Source organism: Porites lutea, chromosome 5 (genome assembly GCF_958299795.1).
Source record: "Porites lutea chromosome 5, jaPorLute2.1, whole genome shotgun sequence".
Lineage (NCBI taxonomy): Eukaryota > Metazoa > Cnidaria > Anthozoa > Scleractinia > Poritidae > Porites > Porites lutea.
Genome location: NC_133205.1, coordinates 32,519,062 through 32,538,483, shown reverse-complemented (window position 1 = coordinate 32,538,483; position 19,422 = coordinate 32,519,062). Strand labels below are relative to the sequence as shown.

The window sequence follows — 19,422 nt, the reverse complement described above, 5'->3', positions numbered from 1 at the left end:
GGCAGTAGCACGACGTTTGAAACAGGCCTACGTTACTTGCTTTTGAGCACTTTACAAAAAAAGAAATCTGAGATTTGTATAAATGTTTCTCTTTGGATTTTGCCCACTATTAAGAATGAAGATTTTAAAAAACTGCTCCCTCTAAAAGTGGTGAAAACGAGCACTTACCTCCATGCACTGTACACAAAGAAAGCAAACTTCTTTAACATGCTGGGAGTCTGGCTTCAAGCTTTGAGCCTCTTTCAAAAACGCTTCCAAATGCTCTTTTACTAACTTTGTGCTGAGGAAAAATAATAATAATCAAATGTATGCAGTTTGAACAGATTCTATTTATATCACGTTTTTTGAGGGAAAGATCATCAGCAGCATCATGAGTAGTATACCACGTTGTATCAAGGTCTTATTTTGAGATCCCCCTAAGATTCCGACGGATTCCCTCACTTAAAAATTGGAATTCCTCCATTTCATAGTGGATATCCCAAGTGTCTTGTTCTATGCGTCTTTTTGGGTGTTTTTGACTCTGCAGGTGATTACCACACAGGTTGTCGAAAAGACAGGTATTGTCAACAACATATTCCACCTACTCATTAAGCCTTACTCGTTACTCAACGAGAACACAAAAGATGCACGAGATCTAATCATTTTATTGAAATCGAAAGAAGAAAACGTTATTGTAATAACTAATCAAAATTATGCCCATGTGCTGGCAGCTCATGGAATAGCTTCTTTCTCATTCGTACTGGCAGTTATCTCCAGAAAGTTTTTTCGAAATTAAAAACTTAGTGTAACACCATGACCCTTAAAATTGTCCCTAATTTGGACGCTTACAGGAACGTCTCAGTAGGCTTGACCACAATAGACATTATGACTCAGAGGAACAACTTCCATGCGCTGTAAGCCCAAGCAAGTTTCACACTTTGTCATAAACTAACTCCCTTCAAAAGCAAAATCAAAGCATTTACAATAACAATAGGTTCGTCAATTACCTTGATCGTAAGAGCTGCTGGAGAAGAAAGGAACGCACGACAGGTGTCGTATCGATACCGTAGTCTGGAAACGGTGAGAAGTCCTTCGTCTGGGCAGAATGCTGTCCAGTAACGTAACGCATAAGGAGGGACAAAGCCTCAGCTTCCAAACTGTCACATGATTCGCCAAAGCAAAACAACGAGACCAGCTCCATGAAAAAGGCGTTGCAACGACGACGTAACTCAGAATCACTGCTGTTGTTGGCTCTTAAAAAAAGTAGCAGATAAAATAAGTGGGAAAAGCATTCCTTTTCATCAACTAAAAGATAAAAATGTGGACCGTGTGGCACTTCCACCACGTCAAAGCCAGAACGCCACAAAAAGAAGATTTTGAAATATGGCGCTGTATATTGGTTTTAAATTTTGGTACATGTATTTGACGTCCATTTCAGGATTTTAATGTGGAGAGCTAAGCCAACACACAGTAAAATACGACTTAATAGAAAGAAGGTGGCCTATACAGCTCAAAGGCTGGTATTCAGGAGACTTTCGCCTTGAAATTATACTTAAAATTAAAGATTTCGAATTTGAAAGTAGTATAGGGCGCACGGGATAGGCTACTATTCTGGGTGGAATCTCATTACGGTAAAGTCAAGTACTATTTTAGATGGTTTAGGCGCTTGGACCGATTTTGAGTTATTCTTAGAAAGATGATTTCATTGATTTTAGATTGGCTGACTAAAACTTTAGATAAGCGTTCAATGGTTTATTCATTTTAACGAAGAAATAAGCGTCAAATCAAGTGTCGCCTAATGTCACTGACAAGTAACGTATTTAATTCCTACCAAAGGTGTTCCCTGTTCCGTTTCACTGATTTTGGACTCACAATTTGGGTAATTGTTAAGGACGATGGACAGCTTAGTTTTTGTACTTTGTTTTTACTTACCCCTATCCACTTCCTAGTCCTTCACAAGTCAACTATTTCCCTCATCTTCGACGTCAATTGTCTTCCCTAAACTAGTACACCACCGTCACCACCCCCATCACATTTCTGTCGTTTCCCTCCTTCACCAACATCGCCACCACATCTCCGATTGTTTCCCTCCAGTACTATCACCACATCATCGTTCCCACGACCACCACCACCATAAAATTAACGTCTATTGTTTCTTCCACCACCGCCAAAGCTATCAACACATTTCTATTGCTTCCCTCCTCCACCACAACTGCCACCGCCAAAGCTACCACATTTCTATTGTTTCCGTCCTCCACCACCACTACATTTCTATTGATTCCCCCTACCACCATTACCACTAGCGCAACAAATTTATTGTTTCCGTCCACAACAACCACCACCACCACTACATATGTATTGTTTCCCTCCAACACTATCACCACCACTAATTTTCTCTCGATTTCCAACACCACCATCACTACTACTCGGAGAAAATTTGGACCTCTTAGTTTTGAAAACATTTAGAACAAGACTTTGACCCTCTAACCATTCAAAAAAGCACTGAAGATCTTGAATAATGTAAAATCGAAGTGGGTACAACTTGAAGACCGAGATATAAACTGCGTCGTCAGCGTACATAGTTACTGAACAGTGCTTACACAATGTGGTAGGTCTCTCATTTCAAAAAATATAAAAATACACTGTACTTGAGCTGTGTTACCTGTTCCTAGTATCTTCCGTGCAGTTTATCAGGAATTTCTCTATAGTCTGTAGAGACCTCAGTGAAGAAAAGTTTGCCTCCTCCCCCAGCGCCTTCAAAGAAAACAGATACTAATACTAAACTAAACTAATACCCTGGGTTAGTCAAAGAATGAGCCTCAAGTGACCAACGACAACCAAAATTGAGTGCTACAATTATGAGGATACTCGCAAAAGAAAAAATCAAATACATGTGTGAGAACTGTTTCTTAAGAGACTGGCGTAGAAAAAAGGTGTATAGTAACATATGATTCATAGGCTTCGTCGTTCCCAGGAAGCCAGCAAAAAACGACGATCAAAAGAAACTTTGAAAACCAAACATTTTTGCCTTTGTCAGTATAGACAGATGAAAACACAATGATACACTGAATTCGACTTGCCGGTCTAAATAACGTGGATTTAAAGAGTACAGTTTAAGTTCGGTTTGGGTGCAATTATGTTTTCGTTGCTAGTAAGACAAGGTTTCAAGATATAAATTCTGGTCGTTTCAATTTTCTTTTATTTTTATTAATAGCTCTGAACTTGCATTTGCAATTACCTTCCAGAGGGTAACCACACTCTCAGAATTAACTTCATCGTCGTCAGATTCGTTTAATAGAGTGACGTGCTCCACAAACAACCTTACAGCTCCTGCTCTCTGCCACATGGATCTAATAAGATCATGCAAAAAAGCGTACAACAATACTGATAAAAAGAGCATCACTTACGCGTAACTTACAGATATGTCGTGGCAAATTGCAACCGTTTTATGCGATTTGCTTCCCCACGGAGGGTACTTACCGCAATTACCTTCAACCCAAAGAGTCTTCCATCGCCTTTTCTTAGCAACATTTGTTTTCTGTTTGTTATTTTCAACTCTTGAAGGTTGCGTTATCACTCTCTTGCTACTATTTTGGTTGACGACATTACTACCTAATTAAGGAGGTTTATCGAGACAAGATGAACGAAACTTAAGACTGTATGTATTTCTGTGTAAGGTTTGAAATAACTTCCACGTTATAACCAATTCGTCCTAATTGGTCTCGCTTGCATAAGTAGCAAGACTCGTAATCTGCAAGCCGTTTTCTTTTATTCGTATTTAGTACACAGAGAGGTGGTTGTGGTCCCAGGCCTTCCTAGCGGAGACCGTGGAAACTGGAGATAAGAAACGTCACGACTTTCACTGTATGCAAAAGAGTCTCCTGAGGAGCATGCGGTTTATTTTCGGCGATGATTGTTCCCGTACGTGCGGTAAAGCGAAACCTTCGGAGGCTAAGGGACTGTGTTCAATACCTCCTATCTCCCATTCTTTGCTTTGTGACGCGTAGTTATGACATGGAGGAATTTGATACTGATCATTCTTAGGGATATTTTAATATGATCCGTTATTTTATTTTGCGTTCGCGAGGATTGGCCGGTTCTTGGACTATCGTAATTTCTGTCCAAGATTAAGCACGTAATTGTCGTAGCGAAATTGCCATATCACCATGATCAAGATGAAATGTTTTGAATTTATACGAATTTGTGACAATTTAGTTGAATGTTTACATAGTAAAACAACAGATTCGTGTTTGCATTTTCCCACTTTGAGACTTTCAACGTTTAATACTACGATTAAAAACTATTCATTACTAGTAGAACTCAATCAACACATGAAGCAATTACGAATGAACAGAAATAGTAAAGAAATTAAACTGGCCAAACTCAATTCGAGAATTTCTGTAACTCTGCTTGTGGCCGCCGAACCAACCTTACGAGCTAAAGAGCACGTGCAATTTAGCGGTCACTAAACAACGTGACTGCCTTGAAAAACGATTTTGTTTTGGAAGCACGTGGTTTTTTAGGGACATTCGGTCCGTTGTCACCTGTCGCGATGTTTCGTTACATACGTTTTCCACAGATAACGCACGGCAAACATATTGGCAATAGAAAACAAACGTGTTAAAAAAAAACAAGGTACACTGGGTGATATAAAATATTAAATGATTTCAATTTTCTCTTTGGAAAATAAATGTCCTCGTAGCACAAGACGTTAAACGTTTATGCCTAGCACCATAGGTACCTGTCATTGCCCTTTTCTTCGTACAAACTATTCATTGCCAGTAAGCTCATTTCCTCCCAGAGGACTATTTTGGCTCTTTTGAAATGATGTAATTTCTCTCGACTTTCGTTTATTTATACACGACTCAATCATCGTCAAGGAAGTGAAAAACTTTTAGCACGCAATCCCTGTTTCGTGTAGAATAAATCGCCTCCTCACTTCTTATCTATCTCCAAGCAAGCGATACTTTTTTTAAAGCCTTCTTGTTTGATTTTAACTTACCTTTGTCTCCTAACTCTAATCACAAGTCAGAAAAAGAATAGTGGCCATTCTGTGTAGGTGAGGATCAGGGTTAGCGCTTCTTTTTTTTTTTCCTAACCTGTGGTTAGGTTTAGGAGACCAAAAAAAAGATGGAGAATCGAGCTAGGTGGAACAATTTTTAACGTAAATTTCACTTTTAACTACAACATCTGCAACATCTACTCGACGAGTCTGACAACCTAGCAAAGCTTTCCAACAAAATGTACGTGTTTTCTCTTTTTCCCCCTTCTTTCCGTTTCTGTTTAATGAATATTCAGACATACACAGCCAGTTTACCTGCAGAGATTAAGTAGCACAGTGGATCTCTTTCCGTAGCTTGAATATTCTTCTGTAGAGGCTCCAAATTTGTCTCTTCTCATCATGTCTTCAACTGCTTGTCTGATTGACAGCACTCGGTCACACCAGTTACCTCGAGATTCCTGGCCCGATAGCACGTCCTCGGATGAGGTCAGTCCCTCCAGGCAAACTTGCAAGGTGACGACGTCGAGCAGCTAATACAAAAAAACGCAGTGTTGCAAGCTAACAAATCTAACGCGTTTCAGTTAAATGTTTTGCGGAACTCACCGAACTTTTTTTTTTACTGAATAAACAATAACTATCAAAACCCTTAATTTAGCGTTTAAACGGCGCGCACTTTTCTTGATCGTACAGTTGTAAATTGGAAAAACTCGCTTAAGGGGTGCTCGATTTAGATCAGTTCTCTAACATCCCGGAGCTGTTGCAACCGAGACGATTATAGTAGCGACAAATAAATTTGCGTTTTTTCAACCTCTAATACTCGATCAGTTTTTCAAATGTAAGCGGATTCTCCTCGGGTGGAATTCTTGAGAAGTTCAAAAGGCACCAACGAAATTTTGTCGACGTGTATTCACGTACTCAGTAAGACGGGATGTTACTGAAACGTAGAACGGGGAACGGGAAAATCAACAAAAGGAACAAAAAAACGTTGTTTTTTGTTTTTGTTTTGTTTTGTTTTGTTTTTATTATCCCGTTCCCCGTGCTCGTTCCCCGTTTCCCGTTCCTTTCTTAGTAACATCCCATCATTAGAGAGTTAAGAGACCTTTAGCATTTGGTTTTTCATGGGAAACCGCAAACCGCGTTTGCAGTTTCACGTTGACGGGATTTCAAATTTTACCAAGACGTTCTTTGTTTAGTGCCGCCATGTTCTTTTTCGTCGAGTCAAAGTGCCCACTTTTATCACCCAAAAAACAGAGAAAATTCATTTATTCGAGTTCAAAAATCCAACAAGCACAGCGCAGACGAATAAAGAAAGCTACTTCGTGCCTTTAAACGTGATGCTGTACAATTTTAGCGTCCTTGCCGTAAGTCACTTATCGCTGGACGCCCTTCCTGCCGTTCAAACGTGAACTGCAAACGCGACCGCAAGACCGTGGTCATGAAAAACCTGATGCTAAAGGTCTCTTTTAAGCCTCACGTATATCGCAAACGGCAAACGTCAGAAGTTCAAGTTGAGAATTTCTCAAATAAAAAATGAGCGGATAAAAACACCTCAAAACGATTCTTATGGATAAAAAAGAATCCCTTGAAACTACTAACTTATGTGTAGAAATAATGAACAGCAAAAGACAAGTAAAGGGGAAAATTGGTCACGCGGTACAAATTCGCGTTTGCCTTTTGACGTAAACGTGATGCTTAACCTCTCTATTATCTCCTTCGGCCGCGGCCGAGATGACTTTTGAACATGTCATTCCAATAATCGTGATCAATCATGGCTACACTAAGGAATACCAGTGTCCCTGCTGATCTTATACAACGTTCCATTAGGACGTTTCACATCGTAGTCGTGCCCCGGAAGTCAAAGAAACAAATCCAACAACGTGATGCACGTTCAGAGCTGTTGTTTTGCTTACACAATCAGCTGTTTTTAACGTCCTCGTCACCCTATTCGGCAACGGAAAGCAAAGGTCTTGTAGAAAGTCGTACTAATCAACTTACAACTTCAGCTTGTTTCTCCCGGAATACCGGTACTTCTTTAAGCTTTTCCACAACCTCGGGTTTGGCTTGAACAAGCTTTGAAAAGCATCTCAGTCTGAACTGGATTCTGTCGTGAGCGACATGAACAAGTGCTATGTCAATCATTTCATCTTCCTCGAAACCAAGTTCTCTTGCTGAAGAGAGAATAGCTTCACAGACAAGCTGAAATAATAAAGAACCGGTATCAATGACCATGGCTCTGTATCAAACGTACCTACTAAGACCTCGTTCCGAGCAAATACCTTTAAATAGAAAATTTAAAAAAACAGATTAATGACTTTCTTGAGACAAGTCGGTTGATTACCACAGTTGGTAAATGCTTTATGGATTCATAACTACCAAACATAAACAACCCAACAATGTGTAGTCATCTTCGATTCTTGATGAAAACCTGCTATTTTTCATGCATTCCGCGCTGGGGTTTGTTTCTTAAAGTAATGATATGTTTAATAACAGAAATAAGAATAAGGAGGAAACCTGGTGTTCACTTTCGCTTGAGGACTTGTATACCATGTGAACAAAATCTTTCAGGTATTGTACTGCTGGGAAGTGTTCACGGGGTAGTTCACGGAGAAGAGGTCCCAATTCTGAGTCGTCGATCAGATCTCGTAAAGCTTCCATCAAAGTAGTACTAGACTGGGCTGAAACACGAGAGTGGAATTGCGCTTATGTTAGGCGAAAAAACCTACGAAAATCTTGGGCTGAGAGTATATTTGTTAGTGAAATCAATAGTAAGGTTCAATTCCAGAAGCTCCCGAGTATAGTGATAACGTAAATCCCGGCAGTGAGAAACAAATAACTCTGTCATTACAGAGCTATAAATAAGATTAAAGACAATTTTAACTGTAATGAAGCAATTTTTGTAACCGAGGAAAAGCTATCAAAGGGGCACTTGAATTATTTCTTTATCGCTCAAAGCTGGGAATTACCTGTAACGCTAAAAGCGTCCTTTAACATTTTGTCGACGCGCTGCTTCACAATAAATGAAAAAGGAAATAGGCACTGAAAACTGTGGCCTCCGGCACCAGATCCGATGACTGGCACACGTTCTCGAACTGAATTTGTAACAGGCGAGATCATCTTGCTATAACTAAGCTCGGAAATCTTAGGGTCTACCATGATCTTCAGCCACAGCGTAGAAACCCAAATATTACCGCCCTTCATTAAATCCAAATTTCTGTCTCTGTCTGCAAATGCAATGATCTCAGCAAGGATGGGAACAACCGCCGAGTAAATTCTTTTCCAAAGAGCCTTTCTGAAGGTACCCCACTCTTGTACACCTGTTCCTGACAGAGCTTCGGAGTGAAGCCACCCGTGAGCATTGTAAGCAGTGCTTTCTCTTTCCTCAAGAAGATTGAACGTTCTTTGCACGAGGACGCTGGCAAATGTATACTTTTCTGTAAAAAAGGTAAATAATGACGATACATAACAAAAGCGATCTGATGACATACTCAGCACTCGTGCGTCTAAAATATATTGGCCATATTAATAAGTATTCGTAAATGAAACTATGATTTTTTTTCTCCATCTTCTAAAAACACTCGAATTGCTTTGATTTATCGTCTTAGTAATTCTACACTCTTTAATGATCACTTGCTTACGTAAGGCACGAAAAAGGGCAAGAATTTCTTGCGTCAGCCACACTCTTTTAGGAAATTTTTTAGATCAACTTAGCTACTGCCCTACTGTAGCAAAAAACTATCCCGCTTATAATTTGGGCAAATGGTACAAATTTTGACAAAAAGAAACGCTAGCCAGAGACTCCCGGTTTTTGGAGTAATGTCACATTTGGTGGGGAATCCGGCTACATATTAAAAAACAAGAAGTGATCCCAGGTTTTTTGCAAGTAAAATACGTGAGGACTAACGGACATCACAAAATCTGCAGCAACAAACAGATCTGTCCCTTTAACTGTTTAACTGACCTTCACGACCTTCAAACTCCTCAGGAAGCAAATGTAAAAGCAACTCGATCCTTCCAGTTGACCGCTCAGTCGATCCACCTTCGTCGTCGATTCTACAAGCTGCTGCTTGGACGCAATTTCGCAAGAACTTCACAGCTAACAGTCGAGTACCATCATTTTGGTTTGGCTGTCCTGCATTTTCACTTTCAAACAATTTGCTGATTGGTCTGTCTATGAGATCCTCGATTGATGGAGTGTACCTTTCGGGTGGACGAAGCTCATCAATGTGTGTAGATATCCAGTTTCCACCTTGGAAACCGACAAAATTGCGGCATCCACCGGAAATTCTGGGCAGTTGAATCACCAAGACAATATGAACTGCTGCGATCGTGGACAGGTTAAGTAGCTCGGGTGCGTTCTTGCTTTCTTCCATTAGAATATGCCGTGCACCCGCTATCAGATTAAAATTGTCATCTCCTGAATCACACTGCACTACCAGAATACCTGAGCAATCTCCTCCAAGGTGTTCAAAGAACGTTCTGTAAAGAAGCAAGGCAAACACTGTTGAAACAAAACGTTTTTGTCATTCAAATGCAGCAAAAACACTGGAACGCTGGAAATAGGCGGGATTCTTACCTAACTAAAGATCGGAACTGTTGTTCAGTCTGAAATTGCTGGAGTGTCATGACATCCACAGTTGAACGACGAAGACCCGTTGTGCTACATAAAGCATCCAGGTCATGGTTTGACAGAAGTCGCGAATGAGTAGTAACCTAAGCCAAAGCAGGACAATGCAAAATTACCACGAGTCCAAACGGCACCTTTAAATCTACTAGTACTTTTTGCATGATCCTTACTTGAATAAAGAGTCCTTTCTCTCGCTTTTCCTCGAGTGTAAGAACATGACGCATGAAGGCCGCTAGACTCGAATGCTGCTGCACGCGAAAATACGTTTGCCACATTTCACGAGCTTCTCCTTTCAAGCCAGATGCTGGGAGACGCGCAATTGCATCAGGTGTAGCCATCTGAAGAAGCATATTCTTACATCTTCTTGCCACCTTTAAAAAATAATAACCAAAATCAACTGAACCGACCATTTCACTCAAGAGGACTGCGCTTCAATGAATTCTGGCTCGACCCTAAACGATTTTGCGTTCCCAAACAAATTCTTCCAGGCACCTTAATTATCTGGAGCGTCATGTATTAAATCACGCAGCAAGTCACCGTGACATAATAAGTGTTCTACATTTAGCCTTAAGCTTTACAACAGCAGTGGGAGCCCAGCAATACGAGTGAAAGTATAAGAATACAGTTGACACTTACACGCGTCGCGTTACCCTCGACTGCCGAAAACTTGCGATAAACGTGAAACAACAGAGCTATCCGATTTGCCTCAAAAGCTCCCGAACACAGTGTGCAATCTTACCGTGACTTCCCATGGATCCTCGGCTTCGTCTTGTGAAGGGCTGTCCTCGTCGGCAAGGTCATTACAAACTTGCATGACTATGGAAGGAATGGTGTCCTCGTGATACCCAACAAAAGCATCTCCAATAGTGAAATCCCTACATTGCAGGATGAAAGAGAGTCACAGAGGAATCTTGTAGAGTGCGTCCTAGCTATTGACGTCATCTTAACACCTGACGACCCCCTGGCATTGCTTTTTAGCAGGGCAATAATACTAGTCGAAACATAATATCGCTTAAATGATGAACACCTGAAAGTGAATCAGTCTTGACATGGTTTTCTCATGGTGAAATTTAGAATCCTTCAAATTTATGTAGGGAAAATAGTATTGCAATTACTTTTGGAGTGTTGGGTGGAATTTAATTCTGAAAATGGATCAAAATGGATAGCAGGCTACTTCAAGATAACGTCTAACATTATACTCTCAATTTGTGGCAATGTTGCTGCAAGAAAATGGGTTGTGCGCCATAGAATTAAAAATGTGGGTGTACCAAGGTACACGACCTTCTCACCTACTACGCTTAGTCGAAACTTCAGCAAAGTCATTGGCCCAGATGCGCAGTTTCCCCACCAACTCTATCTGGTCTGGCGTTAGACTGGTTGACGTAACAAGAAAGTGTTTCTCCAGACGGTTTATCAGCGGAATAGGAAAATTGTTGTAAACGACGTCTTTTTCAGCAATAACAATAAGCCTTCAAAAGAAAGAGGACGAGTTGGCAATTGAATTAATAAAAAATAGGAGCAGCGAAAAAGTGTGTTAGAAGAGTACCTGAAGGTCGAAAACGAACCTTACGCCCGCATCCATCAACTTCTAAGAGCAGCTAAGCAATAGCTATGTTTAACCAAGATTTTAAAAAAATTGCTTTAGAGAAAGACCCTCGACTTTAATTCCTTCACCTTATGCTTTGTCGTACAGACCGGGTATTGAGTAAAACAAAGACAGAAACCAGGTGTATACAAACCTTACTGGGTGATGTTACTAACAAAGGAAAAGTCAGCCACTCAATAAGTTGAAGTTTAGAGCAAATTCTCAGGCCCCTATGTTACAATGCAAAATGAAAGCTCCCCTTCCCTTGCAAAACAGCAAGTTTCATTCCTAAAATACCATTGTCTTGCTTCGTTCACAACCGTCACCTGGTTGATAACCAAAACCGATGATACAATTCGTAACATGAACAACCGAAACAAATTTGAATGTATTTAGTGTTCCGAGCGAAGCGAGGTTTATAAATTTGTCGCGAGCGCTGATTGCACAGCGAGGCAAAAACTGAATTGCGAATGTTCCTACAGATCTCTTGGGTGTCCGCAGTTGTTGTCATCCAGTTTCGACGTCAGGGTGTATTTTTAGGGTTGTCAAGTAACGCTACTTCAAGTGCGAATGCAAATGCTGTGCACTGTCATGTTTTATTCAAAGTGCATTTCACTTCGGCTTTTTACCGTCAAAACCTTGCTTTTCTCTAAAATCTGTACCTTTAAATTTATGTTACACCGTGTACGAGGCATACCATTTATGAATTGGTTCTTTTCCCCACCGAACGATGTGACTGATTGATCAAATCAATGACTGGTTTCAGCACCGCACATCCATCTGCCCTTGAACCCGAGAGTGAATTATGACCGAAATGATGCAAAATGGCTTTTAAATACGCGTTTAAGTTACTTTTCCTCAAATGTATCTTTGAATTCATGATAAATACTGCTCCACCACGGGAGAGAAGAGTGCTTTAAGCATAACAATTTTAGTGAAACAATTATTCAGCGGCTACAAGGTGAAGTGGTGAAGGATCCAATTTCACATATAGGAGATACAGAAGGGGAGGGTTCGAATTTCGTCGAAGCCATAGTTGTAAAGTTATCACACTTGTTTCCTATTTAGTTTTTTTAATCATTTTTTCCCCTTTGGCTTGTTTCCCTTTATTCTTACTGCTGCTCCTTTGAAGCTTCGCGAGGATTTTGCGACAACGTACTTCTAGTATCTTACCTAAAATCATCATGAACACGGCATTTGACACGGTGAGTACCAAGGCCTAGATCAACATACTTCTGTCCTCCAAAGTATACATAGTACTGCACAGCAAAATAAAACAAAAAGAAATATGGAAATATATAAATAAATACATAAATACACAAATACGTGCGTCAGTAGAGCTTTAACTGTCTCGCTCTCTTGCAGATGAAACTAAATCTTCAAGTTGTATGAGCTAGCAAATTACCACTATATACCAAGAACGTGACTGTATTTAGCAGGGCTCGTAACCGTTTCTGTAAAAGGGAAATAAAGTCGTGCACTGCCTGGCCTATAACTGACCTCAAGGAGAGTTCAAAATAATCGTAGCTAGGGCAAGGGAAAAACAACCTGAATGAAATTAAAATCCTCACCTGATTCAGAGCATCATACAAACTTTCATAGAGACTTTCCAAATTCAACAAAATCACGGTACGGCCAGTCTCCATGCAAACTTTGATCCGGTTGATGTTGCGACAAATCTGAACAAAGAATGTAATGGAAATTCCGTTAAGAAGTTAATACATTCTATAAGTGAACAAACTGCTCGTGCATTTGCAAACGTTTCTGCGAGCAATTCTCCCTAACTGTCGAGTACCTGCGGTGCATTGGTCGAACGAATAATGAAGCCAAAGCAATCTTTGGTACCGTGGACTCGATCTAGACCAACATAAAAAGATATATAGGCGGTTGTGCCAGGCGTTAGCTGCTTGCTCGAACGACCAAATCACATGGAGGTCAAGGGCTAGAAAGTACTGACGTGAAAATATATTTATCAATTTTGTTAAGCTAGTCAAATCGTCTCATGAACTCATGATGTTATGACACAATACAACGTAACAAAGGGCCGGGGCATAGCTTCATGGATCTACATTCCAGTTATCCATTTTACCTGAGTATACTCCTGGTCGTTTGGAAAGCTACTCCCAAAGATCACCACTGCGTCCTCTGAAGTCTTCAATAGATGCTGCTGGATGATTCGTAATGCGGCATAATTTTCAGTCAGGATCAACAGGTAACGGTTCTCGCTAATAACGACGATAAAAGTACAATACATTGTAAATTATTATACGTTTCACAGTTGAAGGTTGGTATGTTTCGCTTAAGACATGGTTTCTCTCCCTAGAATTACGGCGAGTGACACTGTTTTTCGTACCCAACGGTCTGTAAAAAGGAACGCGTTTTGATGTATCGAAAACAGCTTGGTCCTCTGATTTATAAGTTTAGAAAGGTTTTTTTAAAGAACAAGGGACTCGACCATGGTCATAAAGCAGAGGGGGCGTTGAACAATTACCTGAAATTTGTCTGGTCCGCAACGTCCTCTCTACGAAGACTTGCCTCGATTAGCCGTAGCGCTGTAGATGCCTCTTTGTTTTCATCTTCCTGCTACATAAGCAAAGAAGGGAAATAACCACGAGTAGCATACTAAGAAAGCCAGGCCTGGGCGACCAGTCACCGACGTGAGAAGGCATTTGTTTGTTCAGGTAATGGTGGTTGACAAAAATAGTTCATTTAGCATTACTTACGACTTTTTAAAGGTGGTTTTAGTTGGGAGGTGCCCTGTATGGGACTAAGGGTCTCGTTTGCACCTTACCTTTTGGTCTTTAGAACTTTTTATGTAGAGATATTTAGACCAATAAGGTTGTTAAAACAAAACATCAATGAAAACCCAAATAACGAGACATGGCCCCCACAAAAAATATTTTTAAACCGTGATAACATGTCAAATACCCATACCAGTACGTTAAACATATGCTAGAGTGACGGAATGGATGTGGATTTCTTTCTCGATGCTAAAATATTTTTCTTGTGATGTTACAGATGCATCTCATGGTCAACTCCTGCGGTTTCAGCTCAGTTTGATCCCACGACTAACTATCTTTCACAAAAGAACTTTCCTCTGGTCAGGGTTTCTTTTTATACTTACATCTGCGATCTGAAAGCGTCGTTTGAATATTTCCACCGGCTCGCCTTCAACCAGCCCACCAAAGTTCCTCCTAATAGCGTGTTCAAGTTGATTCCACATTGGCCTTTGTCCGGATTTGGCAGCAACTGCATACACCATTTTGATAAGACTACAGCATAATGCAAATGAAACAAAAAAGTAATAAGTACTGAGCCGATAACAAGCAACAGTAGCGAGATTTACATAAGCTAGTGGCTGACACGGATTGCATACCTGTAAAAGTCACGAAGTCCAAAAAACTCTTCTTTGCCACAGTTTTGTAGCGTTGGAAAATTTTTCTGTTCTCTGTAAAGTTCTGCATATCCTTCTGCCAGAGGAGATATCAGGGTTTGAATAACAAGTTTAACCTGTTCATCTGTGGAACAAATTCCCCTGCAAATATCAAACAAGAGGTGTGAGCGTAAAACACTGGCAGTGAGGTAGAAGGACTTGGCGTTCAAGAAGGAACAAAGAGGAAAACTTTCTCATCCTCTTCTTTAACTATTCTCATGACAATACTGGTACTTCCCGAGAGGGGTACAGGTAGGTGCGATCATGTAATAGAGTTTGGGGGTAAAAAAAAAAATTAAAAAAAGACTTACAAGGCACTGTCTACCAGCTCTTTAACGTCTGGCACTCCACGCGACAACATAATACCGCGGTTCATCTTGGCGGGGTCCAGGGCCCAGTTCGAGATCCCAATAAACGCCACACGCTGTGGTTTTTCATCTGTCTCGATGACGTCATCAGAAGAGGTTACGCCATCCTCCAGCAGTGGATGCAATGTCTTCAAAGGCATTAGAGGAGAGTCCTCTGCCAAACCAACTTCATCAAGGACAACGACTGAGACGAAACTCTCTAGGTTTTTGCCTTCCTGCAACTTGCTACATTGGCGGAAGGTCGCCACGATTCCCTCGGGAGTTGAGAGAGGACTGCATTGAAAGGAGGCCATGTGGACCTGCGAATAAAAGAACTTGCCTTCGTAAATTTGCCAACTACACCACGAAACAAACCTGCTGTCAGGAGGAGCATCGAATATCATCTACCATGAGTTAACACAGAGTACACATCATGGGGCAAAAATCACTGCGTTCAGCCTTGGATTTGCATTCCTTTTGAACATTAAGACTATTTGGTGGCGATTTTTGTTTCAGCACAAAGATTATAGTGTAGTATATGCTTCCATAAGTTCTTCGGGGAAGACAAAACCTAATAGACGTGCGAATATTAGTTATGGCTTCATTGCGAATGTCAAAATGTGCTTGTGTTTTCACCTGCTTAAAATTCCTGAAAAGCTCCGATCTGGCGGCATCGCCTTGCATGTTATCAGCCACAACTGTCTTGGCTAAAGATTTGGAGCTGCCTGGTTTGCCAACTACAAACAGCGGAATCCTGAGCTCAATGCACACTACCATCATGAACACATTCTCGCTTAGAGCAGTGTTTCGTGCGATGTTTCGGCCGAGATCCAACTCGTTAAGCACAGCTCGCTGGCAGCTAAAAAAGATAATTACATATATTTACCATTATATCACGTTTTGCGTTTTGTAAACTTCGAAGGGATTTTGAGTTTCCTCTTCCGTCAATCGTTTGAGTGGGCGCGGCGATAATGCGAAACACAATGTTTTAACGCGCACGTCCTGTTTAGCCCGTAGCATTCATTTAGGTTTAGGTTTGTCACTATCAGTACCACCTGTATTTATCTAAGCAGTTACTAGCAACAAAAGCGAGAGATTCGAACTTTCTTTCTTAAAACGTCGACTTATTTGCAGTTGTTTCTCGAACTTCAAATGACCGAATTTACAAAGGCCTAAGGATCGTATTGATTAGGAAAATAAAGACCTTGTTATTTCGCGAAGAATTTGTTTCTCTCCACCAGGAAGTACACATGGAACTTTGAAACTCTGTGCCACTACTTTACGGTAATCTTGACGCTTCTCCTGGAGCTTGGCGTGATAACAAACGCCAATGGCGAGTACCAGAGCCCGGGTCATTGGGTCAATAGGCTCCTGCAAGAAAACAACCACCAACACTCACTTTGCTTTTCTATAATTGCCATCACGAGGATTAGAGACCTTATCACTCATCTGAAACTTATTCTTAATTGCACCGTGCTCTTCCAAGTGTACCTTATGCTTTCCAATTAACGTACTGACCGACGTCCTCAGTAAATGCAATTTACAAAACCGCAGAAAAGCACTCAAATTTTTTCAACCCTTACCTTAAAATGTCTATTAAGTGCATCGATCATTCTTAAAGGTCAAATGAACCAAAATTTCGACCTTTTCTATTTTAGTTCAATTCTAGTAAAATATGTTTAATATGAACCAAATAAACATACTATGAAGTTTCAGCTCCATTGAAGCACGTATCTCCGAGATATTCGCAATTAAAAATTGCTGTTTTTTGGCCCTTATCTTCGTAGAGCGGTCGGAAAAATTGTCGGAAAAAACAGCTTGTGACGTCAATGTTGGTCAGGTGAAAAAAAGCGGGACATTCAAAACAGAGTTTTTCGAGTCGACTTGGCGCAGAAGTGGTTTGTGCGGCCATAAACCTGGAAAGAACAGACAATTTGTCTTCAAAAAGTTGCAAGCTGTGGTTATAACCTTCTTATTATTATTTAATTTTCTCGAAGAATACATCATAGTAAAACAGACTGTAACGACATTTACTAATTTCCTTTAGTTGTCCTGGAAATGTGTGTGCGTGAGTCCGATATTTTTCAAGATGCATTTACAAAATGTGTTCATATAAGGAAGTTCCTGGATATATAAGGTCTGGAGCTCCACCGTGGACACAAAAACAAAATATCTTTGTACAATAATCTGCCCAAAGAAATTCAAGTTTGCCCACAATGTGTTTGAAATCACTGAACTTTGTCGCATGCGAGCTGATATTTTAAAACCCACGCTTGATCGGACACTTCTAGCTTCGCAGATCACCAAAATAAACAAAATCCTCAATGTAGAAGTTTTGGCGTTGATATGTGGGCAGAAAAAGAGTTAATCTTTATCTAGTAAATCTTCCCCAAGATCGTTTTCAAAGAAACCATAGTTTTTTAAACTTGATCGTTTCGCGCAGATTAATTTTGCTTTGCGTTGTCAAGATGAACATGCATAACACCTGTTAAAAACCTACGCGTAAGAAAGATTTCCTTCAAACAAAGTTAAAGTTACATTATTGCAAAAACGTCTTTCCAATTATGTATAAGATTTAATTACCCATTGAGGTCACTTTAAGGACCATAGACGCCACTTTAAGCTGGCAAAGAGATGCGACAAGCAAAGAACAATTCCATCATGTATAAAATTCAGCTTAAGTGAACTAAAAAAAGCTTCAATAAGGTTGCAAAACAACATTTTCATTAAAAAAACATAAGGTTTAAGGCTCCTATACCTGCTGACAAAGAAGAAGTGAATTTTCTGTACGGAAACAACCTACCTAAAGATCTTTAAAGCAAAAGATCATATCAGTTGCAAGCTTCGCAGCCAAGCCATGATTCGGACTACTTAGCTTTATTAGTTACTTTTTTTTTTAGTAATAACTGGTCCATGCGAGGGTCTTCATTCAAGCAAATTAAACTCAGCAAACTGAATCATTAGAAAATACAGAAAACTGCACATAAGGATTTGTTTTGCTCGCTTCAGTCAGGAGTCACTGCCGGCAGTTGTCGTTCTCCGCTACTTCACAGCGAGTGAAAGGAAAATTTGCGTACTGTACAGAAATATAACAAAACTATGTAATTAAAACTGAAAAAACTAAAGGAAAAAAACTCTGACTATTATTACTTGAGCAACAGAAAAATGATCGAAGTAGTCTTTTCTTCTCGAGTAAGCTTGCTGGCCTTCTAAAGTTCCGAGGAAGTTTTAAGCGCTCAAGTTTGTTCACTCGCAAGCGTTAGCATTACGGTTCTTTGACATAAGACAAGGATAAAGCTGGTTCTGCAAAGGTAAATAAATCTGGGCATGTAAAAAAACTAACCGTAACTACTAATAACAGAATACAAGCGGGTTTTAATTCAGTCCGGCGAAAGAAGGCGAAGAACTGGACACAAAATCAATTCACAAATCGAATGCACAATTATCAGAAAAATACAAACCTCTTTGGAAATGTTCAAAACGTTTTATTCCTCCTCAGACTGACGGATGATCTGTTTTTACCCTAACAATGGTTGTTCTGAATCCAAAGTAATTTTCAAATGACGAAAAAACAACAACAACAACAAAAACAACAAAAAAAAGCCTTTACAAGGAGCAAACGTTCGCACCTCGTGTATTTCATTCAGTCTCTCAGAACTCTCACAGAACCAGACAAACAAACGCAGGCGATAAGGGATGCGCAGAAGCTTGCGCAGAACGTTTTTCCGCCCTGAAAGACCAACATTGACGTCACGTAGTCTCCAGTCTATCACGCGGCCATTTCAGAAACGTTTTCGTGAAGTTTTCGGAAATGCTCGGATTTTGATCTTTTATCTTTCTATAAAGGCTTGGGAAGAAAACTCTTTACCCAAATCTCACTTAGGATGGTTCTTTATAGTGTTTGGTGAAGTTAGAGCGACAAAAGAAAATATGCCAATTTTTTGGTTCATTTGACCTTTAACGTATCACAGCCCTACCGCTCCAAACCAAATCTCTTGCATGATGTCTGACACCTGACATCATCAATTTTAAATGATCACTGAGAATTTTGACATCTAATTTGTGCAGGGGAAGAGGATTTTTCAAACCACATCAGCATATGCGTGATTCAGGTCAAATACACTAGGCTGAAACCCAAAGGGTCTGTTATTTAAACGAAGTCTAACTTGGGCCGCGGTTTAGCAATTCTTTGGACATCCAGTTTTTTTCCTTGGCGGGTTGTACGTTTCAAGTCCACGCCTTATTCTTTCACGAAACTTTCCACGATAAATAGTGTTAAGATAAAAGCGTTGGGCAAACTAAAAGTGGCTTAGCACGTGGTTTTGTTTAACACTGGCTCAACTCCATGTAATTAACTGTTCCAAAAGGTTAATGTAACCATAAACAAAAATTTCCATGAAAAATCTTCTGTCACTTCCTGCGTAAGGTTCATTCAAAATGATTTGAAGAACC

At 40.2% G+C, this 19,422-nt stretch overlaps 1 pseudogene; it reads right to left on the bottom strand.

Moving 5' to 3' along the window:
- The window catches only part of LOC140939144 (E3 ubiquitin-protein ligase rnf213-alpha-like), an 87,616-nt pseudogene that overhangs the window by 24,286 nt on the left and 43,908 nt on the right, over nucleotides 1-19,422 (bottom strand).